A 16,088-nucleotide genomic window follows, 5' to 3' on the forward strand; every position below is an offset into this window, starting at 1 on the left:
AAATATGATAATTTCTTATTATCAAACAGCCAGTGAATTTTCAGATTCTCCCTATTGGAACGTGCTCTTTTCTTTGTAGCTTGAGTCAAGATCCAAATAAGTCTCATCCATTGGTTGACTGATATGCCTCTTTATTCTATAGATCATCTTTATTCTTTCCTTTGAAAATATTTCGTTGAAGAATCTAAGTTACTAAGAGCTTCCTGTGGTCTCGATTGTTTTGCTAACTGAATTCTCATGGGGACAGTTAGTACATTCTTTTTCCAGTATTATCAATAAACTGATAGATAGTAAAAGCTAAAGGCTTGACCCGATTCAAATCCGTTTTTTATTTTGAGGAATGTGTGACTGCTTACTATCTAGTCAGCATGGGTATTTCCATCGGGAGGTACAACATGGCTGTTTGTCACTCTGCAATCTTAGCAGCTACCATTGTGCAGATCCTTTAATTATTCTTTGGGATTTGCAAAATAGTAATCTCCTTCTGTAATTCCTTCTTCACTTATTGGGAGAAATACGTTAATAAAGAGAATCGTCAATTATTTGGTACAGTGAGGTATACTTTCCTACAGGTAGGGGGTTATTTACGAGGGGTTATATCCCTACCATTTGCCAAAAAGCACCAGTGAACTTTTTTTCATCACTTCATTGTAATTCATGGACCTAAATGTATTTCATGTATTATAGCTCATTGAAATTATAAATCTTATTCTTGCTTAAAATGCCCCATTTTTGGTTAGTGAGAAGCCATCCAATTTCCCTCTTAGGTCCTTTTGATATGACTTAAGTATTCTTTGACAAGCTGTTTCATACTCATCTTACATATTTCCTATTGCAGACATGGAACCAACCATTTCTCCATCTACCCCTAGTTCTCTTTTTTAAAAAAATTGATATTTAGAGGCCACAATATGAATACTATTGCATCATTCTTTAGGCCTTTTTAAAAAAAAATTAATTTTATTGGAGTATTGTTGATTTACAATATTGTATTCATTTCAGGTGTAGAGCAAAGTAAATCAGTCATACGTATAAATATATCCATTCTTTATGCCCATGTAGGTTATTACAAACTATTGAGTAGATTTTCCTTTTCTCATTAATCATCTATTTTATACAGTCACATGGTATGTGTTGTTCCCACCCTCTCAGTTTTTCCCTCCCTACCATGGTTTCACCTATGGTAACCATAAGATTGGTTTTGAAATCTGTGAGTTTGTTTCTGTTTCTTAAAGAAGTTCTTGTCTATTATTTTTAATGAGATTCCACACATAAGTGATATATTTGTTTTTCTCTGTCTGATTTCACTTAGTATGATAATCTCTAGGTCCATCCATGGTGGCATTGTTTCGTTCTTTTTTATGGCGGAATAACATTCCCTTTTCTTAGGTCTTTTTGTTGAATAGAGTTGGAAATAAGTATTTTTATGTATAAAATATACCCTGAGCTCAAACAGATATTTTCAATTTAAGATAAATTCTGCAGAGTTTATTCATCCTCATCAGTCTTACCTGTGTTTCTTTTCCCATGATGAAAATCCTTTTCTCAGTGATACCAACAGAATTCATCACTGGTTTTATCTTACTTATGTGACTTTTATCTTCCTATATGTGACAATATTTTCAACTAACAGTACTACCACTAGCACCGTGGTAACTGCAAACAATTAAAACTACATATGTGCTCTTTTTCGTGATGCCTCGGAGGCGTCGGCTGCTTGAGGATGAAGTTGAACATCTCTTTCCTGGCCACTGGCTGCCAAAATCTCATTGAAGTGGACGATGAGCAAAAACTTTGTACATTTTATCAGAAACGCATGGCCACAGAAGTTGCTGCTGACACTCTGGGTGAAGAATGGAAGGGTTATGTGGTCCGAATCAGTGGTGGGAACGACAAACAAGGATTCCCCATGAAGCAGGGTGTCTTGACCATGGCCGAGTCCACCTGCTACTGTGTAAAGGGCATTCCTGTTACAGACCAAGGGGACTGGAGAAGAAAGCGCAAATCAGTTCGGGGTTGCATTGTGGATGCCAATCTAAGTGTTCTCAATTTGGTCATCGTAAAAAAAGGGGAGAAGGATATTCCTGGACTCACCGATACTATTGTGCCTCGCTGCCTGGGGTCTAAAAGAGCTAGCAGAATCCGCAAACTTTACAGTCTCTCTAAGGAAGATGATGTCCGTCAGTAGGTAGTGAGAAAGCCCCTAAACAAAGAAGGTAAGAAACGTAGGACCAAAGCACCCAAGATTCAGCGTCTTGTTACTCCACGTGTTCTGCAACACAAACGTTGCCGTATTGCTCTGAAGAAACAACGTACTAAGAAACTTAAGGAAGAGGCTGCAGAGTATGCTAAACTTTTGGCCAAGAGAATGAAGGAGGCCAAAGAAAAAAGTCAGGAACAGATTGCCAAGAAACAGAGGCTATCCTCTCTGAGAGCTTCTACCTCTAAGTCTGAGTCCAGTCATAAATGAGATGTTCTAAGAGAAATAAATAACATCAAATCTTCAAACAAACAAACAAACAAACAAAAAACCTGCTACATATGTTATCTGGTCACATTACTTGTTTGAAATTCCTCTGGAATATATCTCTTTCTACAGAAATTTAAAGTGCCTCTCATGTTGCTCCACAATCTTCTCAAGATAAACTGTCTCCCATTCTTTAAAAATGAAATCTGTATACAAAATGTTACATGGTTTTAAGTCTATTCTACTATCATAGTTTTTTTATCAGTATGTTTTAGTTTATTTCACATTCTTTGCTGTCCTCAGAAGGATAGAAAATATTACAGAGACATGTGTTCCAGCTTGTGCAGGTACAAATGGAGAGAAGCAGCACCATCTGTTCCAGCATCCTGATGCCTGGATATTAATATTCTATTTTGAAGGGATGAAACTAACTGCACTAGGTCTATGCACAATAGCATTTAATTATTTCTCTTAATGTGACTACTTTAGAAAAGAATGTGTTAAACTTGCCATTCTTTATTGGTTTGAAAGATGAGGCAAGGCAAGACCATCCAAGAAAATGAAAGATTCAAGAGATTCATAATGATCAAACCTGATTCACTCTGGACACGTAAAAGAAATGTGCAGTGAACAAATCATTTAAACTAGTTGTACACGCTAATGAGCATTGAATTAGTTCTGTCCTCCCAGGACTTAAGAACTAATAGTTACCGCAGACTGCTCAATAAAAGCATTAATTCCATGTGTAACAGGAGGGAAAATGAAGGAAAGCAACAGGAAATGCAATTCCCACAGAAAAAAGTAAATTGGTAATGATTTTATTTGTTCAACAACATGTATTGAGCTCTCCTGTCTATCAGGCATATTCAACCTGCTTGGGATACAAATGTGAAAAGATTGTGTTACAGGCAAACTGGGAAATAACTAACTTTCTGTAATATTTAACTGCATAGTTAGGCATTTTAACATTGAGTTAAAATCTTTAGTTTGGACCTCAAATTCGTAACATGGAAATTAAAGTGATATTGCAATTAAATGATGAAACATGACAGGATTTCTTTGCAGGCGTGTGATTTCCACACAATTATTACAGAAACTATTTCTCATGGAATGAGGCTTCTAAGGATTGTTCATAGGCATCTTCAGAATCACTGGGGTTGGGACATAGTGATTGGAACAGACTTAAAAAGGTTTCTTTATTTCAGGACTTCTCAGAATCTTTATTATCCCAGTTTGCTTTGTGAATTGAGGAGAGGGGAATGTGAATGTGAACGAATAGTTTGTCACATTTATTTGTACAAGGGAATACATTTTAAAATGAAATGTTGTTTCAATTGAGACTGACTTGTAAGTGAAAGAAAAGTAAGCCCAAATTGGGAGAAGGAAAACTAGTGTGGGGGGGTATTTATTGGCTCACCTTACCCCAGATGGGACATGCCTCCCTTATGTGACGCAAGAGGTACAATAGGAACCTAATTCTTCCTGCCACTGAGGATAGCTTTAGTGGTTGGTAACACTCTGAAACAAGCTTTCTTTCGTGATTAGAAGATAGCCACTAGTAGTTTCTAGTAGAAATCTTATGGAGAAAACAGGAGCCGCTACTTTGGTGTTAGAAAAATTCTTGGGGATCCACACATTCTTCTCTCCTCCTCACTTTGTTCCCTATTCTCTTCTTTTTTTTTTTTTTTTTTCCCTGTCTTTTTTAGTGCCGCACTCAGGGCATATGGAGGTTCCCAGTCTCAGTCTAGGTTTCCAATCAGAGCTGCAGCCGCCAGCCTACACCACAGCCACAGCAACTCAGGATCCGAGCCTTGCCTTCGACCTACATCACAGCTCATAGCAATGCTGGATCCTTAACCCACTGAGTGAGGCCAGGGATTGAACCCACAACCTCATGGTTCCTAGTCGGATTGGTTAACCACTGAGCCACGAAGGGGACTTCCCTATTGTCTTCTTGTTTTCTGACTGCTGAGTGTCTGTCTTGTCAGATACCTTTGGGACAAAGCGATTTAGGGGATCATAAGTAGTGAATAAGAGGTAGCATGAGACTCAGAAATAGAGGTCAGTCACCCAGCCCAACAGAAATCTCAGGGCCTGGGAGAGCATCTTTGTTCCATGCAGTTTCCTTGGGCAGAGTGAATGAAGGTCGCTGTTGGAAAGCCCTCACCAGAGAGCCTTAAAGAAGAGACAGCTGCCTTGCCCCCTCAGTCAGAGCAACGCATGATATCTGAGGACACGGTGGTGGGTGGTCTGGAGGTGCTGGCTTGGCTTTCACTTGGATCCTGGTGTGGCTGTATGGCAGCTGTCTGTCCTTGTTTCTTTCTGTTCTGTTCACTTTTAGAGCTCCTTTCCCCATCTTTATATATTTAATTTTATTAGTTGAAATGTATTTTGGAATATGTAAAACATGTGTATCGAAGTGAGATACATGGAATACTAAAAAGACCTTTTTTTTTTTTTTTTTTTTTTTTTTTTGTCTTTTTGCTACTTCTTTGGGCCGCTCCCCACGGCATATGGAGGTTCCCAGGCTAGGGGTCGAATCGGAGCTGTAGCCGCCGCCTACACCAGAGCCACAGCAACGCAGGATCCGAGCCAAATCTTCGACCTACACCACAGCTCAGGGCAACGCCGGATCGTTAACCCACTGAGCAAGGGCAGGGACCGAACCCGCAACCTCATGGTTCCTAGTCGGATTCGTTAACCACTGCACCACGATGGGAACTCCTAAAAAGGCCATTTTCCTTCCGTTTTGCTTTTGTCACTTAGTCTACCCTGGAAATCCTTCCTTATTAGTTCATAGAGATCCTCTTTTTTTCACAGCTGTGTTATGGGAGAGTTACTGTAGTTGATTTGACCAGACATCAATGTGTTTTTTATTTTATTTTTGTAAAATATTTTGTTTTTACAGATAACTCCATAGTGAATAAGCTTGTACATGTTTTTTGTGTGTGTCATTGGAGTTGTAGTTTCAGGATGGCTCAGTCAAAAGGTAGAAACAAATGTAGGTTTAATGTTCAGTCTTGCCTAATCCCCACCAGCAGGGGCTAGAACAGTTTATATTCCCCTTAACCACGTTTGAGAGGACCTGCTCCCCTCACCTTGCCATATTGTCAATGGCTGCATTTTGGGTAGTTTGATAGATGAGAAATGGCCTTTCTTTGTATTTCAGCTGATGTCAAAAACACAATGCCTGCTTTTGTATAATTTGCATTACCATAACCCTTTGTTCTTGGACATTCAACTTAACTCTGTTTTTGGAGTTAAGAGTCTGCTTTGTGAACCACTCTTAATTAATGCATTTTTCTATTAGTGGAGATTTTTAAGCCCATTTACATTTATAGATAGGACCAAAAAGCCTCAACTCTTGTCATGTTATTGACCTATTGTCATATTATGATATAAATGATTTGTATTGCGTAATTTTACTGTTTCATTATGTGGCCTGTTTTTACTCTTTTAAAATAATATCTTTTGGCTTCGGGGAAGGTTTATATTATTAATTTAGTGATTAAGACAAATGACTTTTAAACCTCCTCAGGTCCTTTTTTCTTTCTATATTTAGATTATCAACTTTAAACCATATCCTTTAATTCTTCCCTATCCAACTATTCATTAGCTTACTCTATTTTACCATTTCTATTTCTTTTCCCCTCCCATCTTCCATTCATTATTCCTACTTTGTCAGAACACCTAGCACATACTTAGTCTTCTTCCATCCTTGTTCCCACCTTTGCTTCTATTCTTAGAGCTACAGTTAATTATATTTTCATGCACACCATCAATTCTTTTGCAAGTTATATCTTGGTTGGATGAAGCACATCTGCTAGACTACCTAGGAGGGGCTTGCAAGTGCAGTATTTCTCGAGTCCTTAATTGTATAAATAATATAAGCTTAATACATGAAAGATACCTTGGTTTATTTTTCTTTCTTTGCAAGTGACTCTTTTTTTTTTTTTTTTTTTTTTAAGTCTAGAGACCCAGGGGATTTTGTGCTTGAAAAATTAGGTGTAGTTTTGGAATTCCCACCATGGTGCATCAGGTTAAAGATCGGCATTGCCACAGCTACAGCATAGGTTGCAGCTGTGACTTGGATTCCATCCCTGGCTCAGGGATTTAGGATTTACTTATAGCATGGGTACAGCCAAAAAAAAAAAGAGGAAAAAAAATTAAAAAAATATTAGACACAGTTTTAAGCATATTGGACCTTCTTTGCCTGTTTTATTGCTTACTTGCTCTTGAATCCTTTTGACCACTACTTTAGTTTTGTTCTTTTCACATTATTTATGCCTTTCCTCTGTTCCTGGTTATATTTTCAGTTGAATCAATTCTCTCTCAAACACTTTGTAATTTAGTTTTTGCTTTTAACATAATTTCATCTTTGGTTTATTTCTAGGACTTAGTCAAGTCTAATTTCACATCTTCCTTTTTTCTATCCATATAATGTTCTAGAATTTAAAAATTTGAGATATATTTTCCTGTCTCAGATTCTTTTCTTTCCTTTTTTCTTCAGATTCTATTTTAGTGTATTTCCTTTAGGTTCGTGTGTTGTGTTCCACTGCAGATTTTCTTAAGCAGAATTTCTGTAAATGGAATATTTTGATTCACTTTATATTTTGTTCTTATAGAAATATTGAATGCATAGTTGTCTACTGGTTTCCATTTCACTTTGAAATGTTTTCTTTTCTTCGATCTTAAGTAACAGTTGTGTGTAGAAAGCTGACTGGTTAATAAGTTCCATTGTTCAACAATATGCTAATATTTTGGTACAGCATATTGTTTTGGTCACTGTTTTTGGAGGGAGTTGAAGGAGGGTGGTTTGTCTTCTTAACTCCTTTCCCATCCATTCCTCACAGAGCACCCCTTCCAAGTTCCCCTGCTTCCCCAGAAATGGTGCTTTCTAAGATGGCCATCTCTGCTCCTTTGCACTGTGTGGTGGTTTTATCTGTGTTGTTTCACCACAGGAATTTTGCTCCTTTACTTTTGCTCAGTGTTCACCTGACTGACATCATTGCCAGAGCTAGTTCTATGGGATTAGCATGTTTTTCTCCTGTTAATGCGTATTTTGGAGGTTCATTATACTCTTTTTCAACCAGGTATGGTATAGGTATGTGTTGTCAATATTTTAGTATTTTCTCCTATTTGAGCTACATATTTTTTTTCTTTTTTTTGAAGAGATTGAGATTTAGGTGGTTATCATTCTCCTATTGAAACTGGAATTAGATTCTTCAGAGCTTATTTTGGATACAAGAAATATTTTCTTCTCTTTAATTCCTGTTATAGCAATATTAAATTTTCCCTAAAAAACAGATACAGTTGAGTAAACCAGGAGACAAATGATTATCATTCTACAAAGTTACCTTCTGTTAGACTGGTGGTTCTAAGGGTGGCCCCATTCAGTAAATGAAATGCAGAACATGCATTTAAATTTGAATGTCAGATAAGCAGTGAATAACAGTAGTAGAAGTATGTCAAGTAAACATTTACTGATATGGAGGGACTTATTTCTCTTGTAAAACCTTTTATCACTTCTTCCTTCCTTCCCATATATGATTCTGGTGAGGATTGTAGTAAGGAGAGCTGTGGCAGTTATCTTGCAACCAAGAGGCACTTTCAGAGTGATAATTAAAAAACTTTTTTAAGTATACTCATTGGGCTTTCTTTTCTTTAACTGAAAACATTCCAAACGAACAGCGTCTTCCTTACTAGAAAGTCATTTTAGGATTTATAGATGAAACCCATTTTGCTTTGTTTGTTTTGCTTTTGTTTTTTAGGGTCGATGTCATATGGAAGTTTCCAGGCTAGAGGTCAAATCAGAGCTGCCCGGCCTACACCACAGCCTCAGCAACAGGGGATCCAAACCGCATCTGCGACCTGCACCACAGCTTAGGGCAACACCAGATCCCTGACCCACTGAGTGAGGTCAGAGATTTTGAGCTCACACCATCATGGATACTAGTTGGATTCGTTTCTGCTGCACTACAACGGGAACTCCCAAACCCATGTTTTTAAAGGAAGCTTTATTTTTGGCTTGTTTGTTTTAGTTATAGTCTTTTGAATACAGTGATCTTTCCTTTTATAGTTCACTGTGCCCTTTTTAATGAATGTGTTCCTTTTTAATGAAAATAAGGTGTTGCAGAATGAAATAGAAAAGGCATAGTTTTTCTGCCATGGTGGATGCACAGCTGTTTGGATTTCTTCAACTCCATTTTAACATTTTTCAAGGACCACAGATGCTTGGAAAACTGTGTTCTAAAATATGTATAGAGTCCTGGTGAATGTGTCTGTAGAAAGCTGCAACCTTAGTTTTGAATTTAATTGTGTTTAATTAGTGAATGGGAAAAAAAAAAAGTGCCTTGAGTTACAAGAGCAGTAGTCCAGTCTACCCTGAATATGCCATTATAAGAGTTACTATAAAGAAAGTTCAGGGAGTTCCTATCGTGGCTCAGTGGTTAACGAATCCAACTAGGAACCATGAGGTTGTGGGTTCAATCCCTGCCCCCGCTCAGTGGGTTAAGGATCTGGTGTTGCCATGGACTGTGGTATAGGTTGTAGATGCGGCTCGGATCTGGTGTTGCTGTGGCTCTGGTATAGGTCAGCAGCTACAGCTCTGATTGGACCCCTAGCCTGGGAACCTCCATGTGCTGCAGGAGCAGCTCTAGAAAAGGCAAAAAGACAAAAAAAAAAGAAAAAAAAATCAGCATCCGTGGCCTATAAATGAAGATATGCCACTGTGTTTGTATAACTACTTTTTTGGAATTACAATTTTTCTCTAAATGAAGGAATTCTGTAGGATGCTATTAAAGCAAGTCACTTGGTGAGATTCTTTAAAGGATTCAACTTTTTTTATTAATAAAAAAACATTTGCAATTATACTTGCTAGGGTGGGTTACAGATGACTAGGTTTTCTTGCTCATTATACTTTAGGGTCTGAAGAGAATTACACAAGGTTAAAGAGGGAATCTTCTCTGTAGGTTCCTTGATGGAGTAGCTAAACAAATATATTATGGAATCCTTCATCTTTTCTGAAGCATCTACTACTTATCTCAGGCAAAGAAGCACCTACTGCTGTTATGGGCCTGTGCAAGCAAAATATTTCATTTTTCTTTCAAGCCACTTTGTAGAGTTTATACTCATTTACATTTTCAAGTGGACAGTGAAAGCAAAGATGTCAGGTAGAGGCAGACAATTATTTTTCCTTAGTCCAGAAGGAACAATGTTAAAGCAAGCTTTTTAGTAGCTATCTAAACTGATTAGAGGTGAGATTGTTTTTACTTCACAGCATAAATAGATTTATTTTTCTGTAGATGTATCACAGTGATGGCATATATCACACTCTTTATCGCTATAGATTTTGTTTGTCTAAGAAAATGTTTTCATTTTAAGTTTTTATTTGAAATGTGAAAATATTTTTTGTTTTACTTTGTTTTCTAATTTTAAATGGCATTAAGTCTGGAATCTAAATTTTGCTCTAATTGGCTTTTCTAAGGCTGGGGTTTATTGTCTGATACCTACTAACATGTTTTTTCAACATGAAGTTTCTGTGTTCCTTGAATAGAAGTCAGCTCAATAGTAGTAAAATTGTAAAGAACTCAAGTTATAAATTTAATAACACATTTCCCTTTGTGTTATCCAAGGTCTCTTTTTTATTTCCTTCATAACTGTTACCTTAATCTTTAATTATATTTTGTCTCATTTGCCTATTTATTATTTTCTACTCCAAATTGTGAAGGCCAGACCATGTGTTTTCGTATTCCCTGGTGGAGGCTTAGCATCTAGAAAGCATTTAATCAGCACTAGAAAATTTAAAACAATCTAATAAAACATAAGTGAATGAAGGAAATGTTTTGACAGTTAACAGATGTAAAGAAATGTTAATGTAACTGCCATTCCTCTAGCTATTATGGAATAAGATTACACAGTAGCCATAGGTTCTTCAGCAGGACCTCAGCTGGCACAAGTTTGCATTAATAAATAAATCTTACACAGCAGGTTGAAAGTTCTTCAGCTCTTCATGTGAATGGAGAGCCGTCTCAAATTTCCATGTCGGTCAAGGCTTCAGATGCCTTCAGCCCCAGTGGACATCTGACTGCAACTGCATAAAGGCCCTGAGGGAGGACCATCCAGCTGAGCCATGCCAACTCGTAGAGCTATGAACCATAATAATGATTTTTTTTCACCCATTAAGTTTAGGGGTCATTAGTTCGTACTCTAAAAGAGGAAAGAAAAGTTGACAGTATAAGCCACATTTATTTATTTTGCTTTTTAGTGCCACCCCATCAGCATAAGGAAGTTCCCAGACTAGGGGTCGAATCAGAGCTACAGCTGTCAGCCTACACCACAGCTATAGCAATGCAGGATCTCAGCTGCATTGGCGACCTACACCACAGCTCATGGCAATGCCAGATCCTTAACCCACTGAGCGAGGCCAGAGATTGAACCTGCAACCTTACTGGTTCCTAGACAGATTTGTTAACGGCTGAGCCACGAAAGGAGCTCCAAACCACATTTATTGATGTGAAAGTTTTTTGTTGTTGTTGTTGTTTTTTTTTTTTTGGTCTTTTTGCTATTTCTTTGGGCCAATTCTGCGGCATATGGAGGTTCCCAGGCTAGGGGTCTAATTGGAGCTGTGGCCACCGGCCTACGCCAGAGCCACAGCAACGCATGATCCGAGCCGCATCTGCAACCTACACCACAGCTCATGGCAACGCCGGATCGTTAACCCAGTGAGCAAGGGCAGGGACCGAACCCGCAACCTCATGGTTCCTAGTCGGATTCGTTAATCACTGCGCCACGACGGGAACTCCTGATATGAAAGTTTTTTTTTTTCTTCTTTTTCTAAGCAGCCCATTTATTTTTTTGGTCCAGTATAAATACCAGACCTAGTCTTTGATTATATTGAAAAGAAGACTAGGTTATACCTGATGAATTCCTGTTACCAGGAAAAAGAAAAGATTTGTGGATGTTAGAAGGGGCTCCTGTGTTGACAGGAAAGCAGAAGTGAATTCAGATTTTGTCTACAACTAAATTATGGCCATGCGAGTTCTGACCACCTTGTCTCTTCTGATATGACCACTTAATTTTAAGAATAAGAATTTTGACACTCATACTATTTTTCCCTCTTCTCAGAGTTTCAAGACCACAATTATGACAGGCTTCTTTTCTGAACTTAATGTGTGTGAAGTAATGACGTACTAGAGGGCATAGTGAAAATCCTTCAGAACCTTTGCAAAGTTGAGTCAGTCATCTAAGATGTCCAGAGAGAAACAAAAGTTAAAATCTGAAAAGGCTGTTTGAAATTCCACATCTCATTTTATATATAATTCCAACAGACTACTTACATATTTTTTGTGTGTCCTTTTAAGGGTATCTACTTTAGTGCCCATTTTTGAGACAAAAATTTGGGGAACTGTTATTAATGTTTGAGACCAAATGTATGCTGCTCTCTATATTAAATTTAAATAAGTTAAGCTTATGCTTTAATAAGCAAGTTTAAGTGGTCCTTCTAGAAATGGATGAGCTATCTAATAGCTCTGGACATCAGTTGGATACGTGCAGCTTTGTTGTCACATGAATTTGACCCTCTCTTCCTCTTTTTTCCTCTGTATACTCTTCCTTCTACATATGTTTCATTTTGTTACTTGACCTTATTGAAAATCTCCTTTGGGAGCGTCTAATCTATAGAGTTTGAGAGATTGACCTAGGCAAGTTGATTGACCTAGAAAGCTTTACTGTTCAGAATTCCTTCCTAGAATGGTACATATCCTCCAAAAGAAATTTGAAAAAAAAATTTTGCAGTATGATAGGACTTGAGAGGTAACATGCATGCATTGTCTATTTGCTTGTCTGTCCATTCTTTGTCCATCCATCTGTCCCTCTGTTCCTCTGTTCATTTGTACATCCATCCATCCGTCCAAGAGAAAATGATGATGTGGTCAAAAACCTGTTTGCAGAATGATTGAAGATTTGAGTGGATCTAGTTCTTCATTATTTTTCTAACTGTAAAATGGATTTTTTTCTCATTTGAAAAATGGCTGCTTTGACTATTATGTTTCATAAGAATTACTATTTATGAAACAATATAAACAAAACAATATAATATAAACAATATAAACAAAGAAACATGAGATATTATTATGGGTATGTTCATGTAGCTTCAAATGATGTTCATACCTTCCTCTTTGACCTTAAATGTCGCTAATATTAGAAAAATAGTGTTTTCTGTCATTTTTTTCCTCCAAATTTCTTCTATGACTTTAAGAAACTAAAAATAGTGGGGGAATTGAGTTTCAAAGCCAGTTGTTTAGGCTTACCCAAACCATACTGCATCCTACTCATTTTAAAGAAAAGAAGAAACCCTCCCATCTGATAGCTCTTCTTCCTGAGATCTTGGTGATAAAAGAAGAGACAAGAGTTTCTGAGTCAGATTTATGCATAAAAGAGAAGAGAGGGTGAAGAGTTCTATGCAAACAGAATTTTGTAAACAATGTAAGCAAAGAAGTTACAAATTTAGAAAGGAACGAGGTTTGCTTCTTGCTAATGTTTGCATAATTATTAAATAATGCAGCTCAGTCGCTTCTCAATTCATTTTCGTGAGCTCCAACGTAGGAATTATTTCTTGGCTTTACAGGCATTTAAGGAAAACATTTCAATTGAGATCATCCCTAAACAAACACAATTTACTAATTTACTAATTGCACAATTTGGGCAAAGAGTAGTATATTACAAATACTTGTGCTTGATTCATTTTCCGTCGGGAGGAAAGTCATTTAGTAGCACCATGAGTCTCTCCTCAACTCGTAGAACTTAATGCATGACCTAGAAGGAAAGGCAATATTAAAATTGAGCCATTGATGGAATAGCAGAGAAGAGTCAAGAAGTGTTTACTTTCGTCATGCCCTGTATTGTTCCAAAGGGAACAGACCTGCCCCCCTGAATTCTTTTCCAGCCGGGATAAATTTCCCACCAGGCTTGTTAAGGGGATAATAGCTCATATGTCACCCTGTTGCATCTCTTCTGACATCTTCTACCAGGAGTATTGCATGTCATTAGAGGGGTTATTAGCATAATCAGCACCTCCAAATGAATGCATTCTCTTCTTGTATGATTCCTGGTGGAGGCTTTAGTCCTGGCACATTTCCTCTGTTTCTTCTTGATTCTTTTTGTTGGCAGAGTTGAATAAGCACGTGTCCATGAGTGGAAGACAAAGATTTCTAGATCTGATTCGAACCTTTTCTAATACCTGTCTTCACAACTTAACTCTATAAATTATTTTCTTATGCATTTTATTTCAGAATTTACTTCTGCCTTCTCTCTTAAATAAATACCAATTCATAAATTATTGACTATTTTTACTATGAACCCTAGAAGTTATAAAGATGCAAAATACAGCCTTCATTACTATAAGTGGCTTGTAATTTCATTAAAAAGATATAACCTATGTATAATTAGAAATCGCTAATCTGAGGGCTGGATGGGGTGAGCAAAAAAACACTGGGCTTCCTCTGAAGGGAGTGAATCACAGCGATCTTAGAATGCACTTTAGAACTGTACATTTGATGCATTAGGTGTCCTTACTGCTCTTCCTCCCCAATTATGTAGCCACTTCTTTTTTTCTTTTTTTTTTTTTTTTTGTCTTTTGTCTTTTGTCTTTTTAGGGCTGCGCCCACGGCATATGGAAGTTCCCAGGCCAGGGGTCTAATCAGAGCTGTTGCCTCTAGCCTACGCCAGAGCCACAGCAACGTGGGATCTGAACCTTGTCTGCGACCTGCACCACAGCTCATGGCAACGCCGGATCGTTAACCCACTGAGCAAGGGCAGGGATCGAACCCACAACTTCATGGTTCCTAGTTGGATTCATTAACCACTGCGCCACAACAGGAACTCCCGGAACTCCCACTTCTTCTTTTCTAGATAAGCTGTTTCACTGTGATAGTGAATCCCCCTCCTCCCCATTTTTCTGGTTTGGCTTATTTCCCTCAGATTTATAACCTCATATGTTTGTTAAAGACCATTCCCCAAATTTTGTGGTTTAAAACAACAGCTCTTGATTAGATTTATGATTCTGCACATCTCAAATTTGGGCTGAACTGAGCTGACAGTTCTCTGGTATCCTGTTGGTTCATCAGTACATCTGTGAGCCATTTTAGGTCAGCTGGGTGCTAGCTAGTCTATCGTGGTTTTTAGCCAGGACAGCTTTAACTGTTCCACATGGCCTCTCATCTTCTAGCAGACTACCTTGGCTTGTTCCCTTGGCAGCCAGGAAGGATTACAAGAGAAAGAGTTTGGAAGGTGTGGAACTGGGGCACTGTTATTTCTGCTACTTTCTTTTGGCCAACGCAAGTTACCAGACCAACCTAGAATTGAAGGGTAAAGAAAAACCTCCTTGCTTCATGGCACAGGGAGTGGTGGAGAACTGTGTCAAATTTTGCTCTCAGCCACAGGTGGTAATGACCGCAAATTTACTAAGACCATCAAATTTATACACTGCATACTGCCCTTGTGAATTTTTTTTTTTAACTTTGAGGAAACAAATGGCACTAGACAGTATATGTTCATTGCCAGATTGTGGAGCAAGTTAGAGGCCAAGATGTTAGTGCTTTCTAGATGTGAAAAAGATTTGAGGTGGGAAATAATAGCATGATGCCAACATTTTAGGAAGAATTCAGTTGTGGGTCTGGGCAGAAAGAAAATTTAGATCCACATAGCCAATCACTACAGGCTACTCCTGTTTGGATGTTATTTCAATTTCCATATTTCTAAAACTGAATCAATATTTTCATCCCCAAGTAAATTTTCTTCTTTTCCTGTGTTTTTTTTTTTTTTTTTTTTTTTTTTTTTTTTTTTGGTCAGGAAGTGATTCTATCCTTTGCTATGTGGTCCAAGCCAGATATTTGATCATTCTTGGTTCCCCTCTCTTCTCTCACCATACACATTCATTGTCATTAACAACAAACATATAGATTGCCTACTATATACGAAATACCACAGTTTCGACTGGCCCCACTAATCTAGACCACTGTCATCTCTCAATCACTAGAGCTGTCTCCCAGTTGGTCTGCTTGCTATCCTTTTGTTCTATAGGACCCACGGTGACTTTGTAAAACAAAATCTGTTCATTCTGTTGGCATATAATTATTCAACTTACATGTGTTAAACCCTGTGAACACAGAAATAAAGAAGGCAAAGTAACTACCTTCACAGAGTTTATTTTACAGTCCAATGTGGGAGACATACACTAAAGAGACAAATTGCTATATATAAAAAAAGGAAATCAATTTTCTTTGCTCTGCAAAAGCTTGTAAGTGTGGTTAGGTTCCCTTGGATTATTTTTATTTGGGAAACTGACCTAAGAAACATTTGTATCATTGATGTCATAGAATGTTTTGCCTATGTTCTCTTCTAGGAGTTTTATCATGTCTTATGTTTAAGTCTTTAAGCCATTTAGTTTACTTTTGTGATATTGTGAGGGTATATTCTAGTTTCATTGATTTACATCCACTTGTCCAGTTTCTCCAGTACCACTTGCTGAAGAGATACGTAAATATAAGCTTGGTTTTATTGTCTCGAAAATACCCAGTAAGTTTCAGAGACTCATTGCCCTTTAGCAACATGGCTGAGTGAT

General features: G+C 37.7%; 1 protein-coding gene and 1 pseudogene across 5 annotated transcripts in view; both read left to right on the forward strand.

Annotated features, from left to right (window-relative positions):
- Positions 1 to 16,088, forward strand: part of PCSK5 (proprotein convertase subtilisin/kexin type 5) — a 453,468-nt gene that overhangs the window by 99,899 nt on the left and 337,481 nt on the right. The gene's annotated exons all lie outside the window — the stretch shown is intronic.
- Positions 1,378 to 2,648, forward strand: LOC102157535 (annotated as a pseudogene).

Source organism: Sus scrofa, chromosome 1, assembly GCF_000003025.6.
Source record: "Sus scrofa isolate TJ Tabasco breed Duroc chromosome 1, Sscrofa11.1, whole genome shotgun sequence".
NCBI classification, from domain to species: Eukaryota; Metazoa; Chordata; class Mammalia; order Artiodactyla; family Suidae; genus Sus; species Sus scrofa.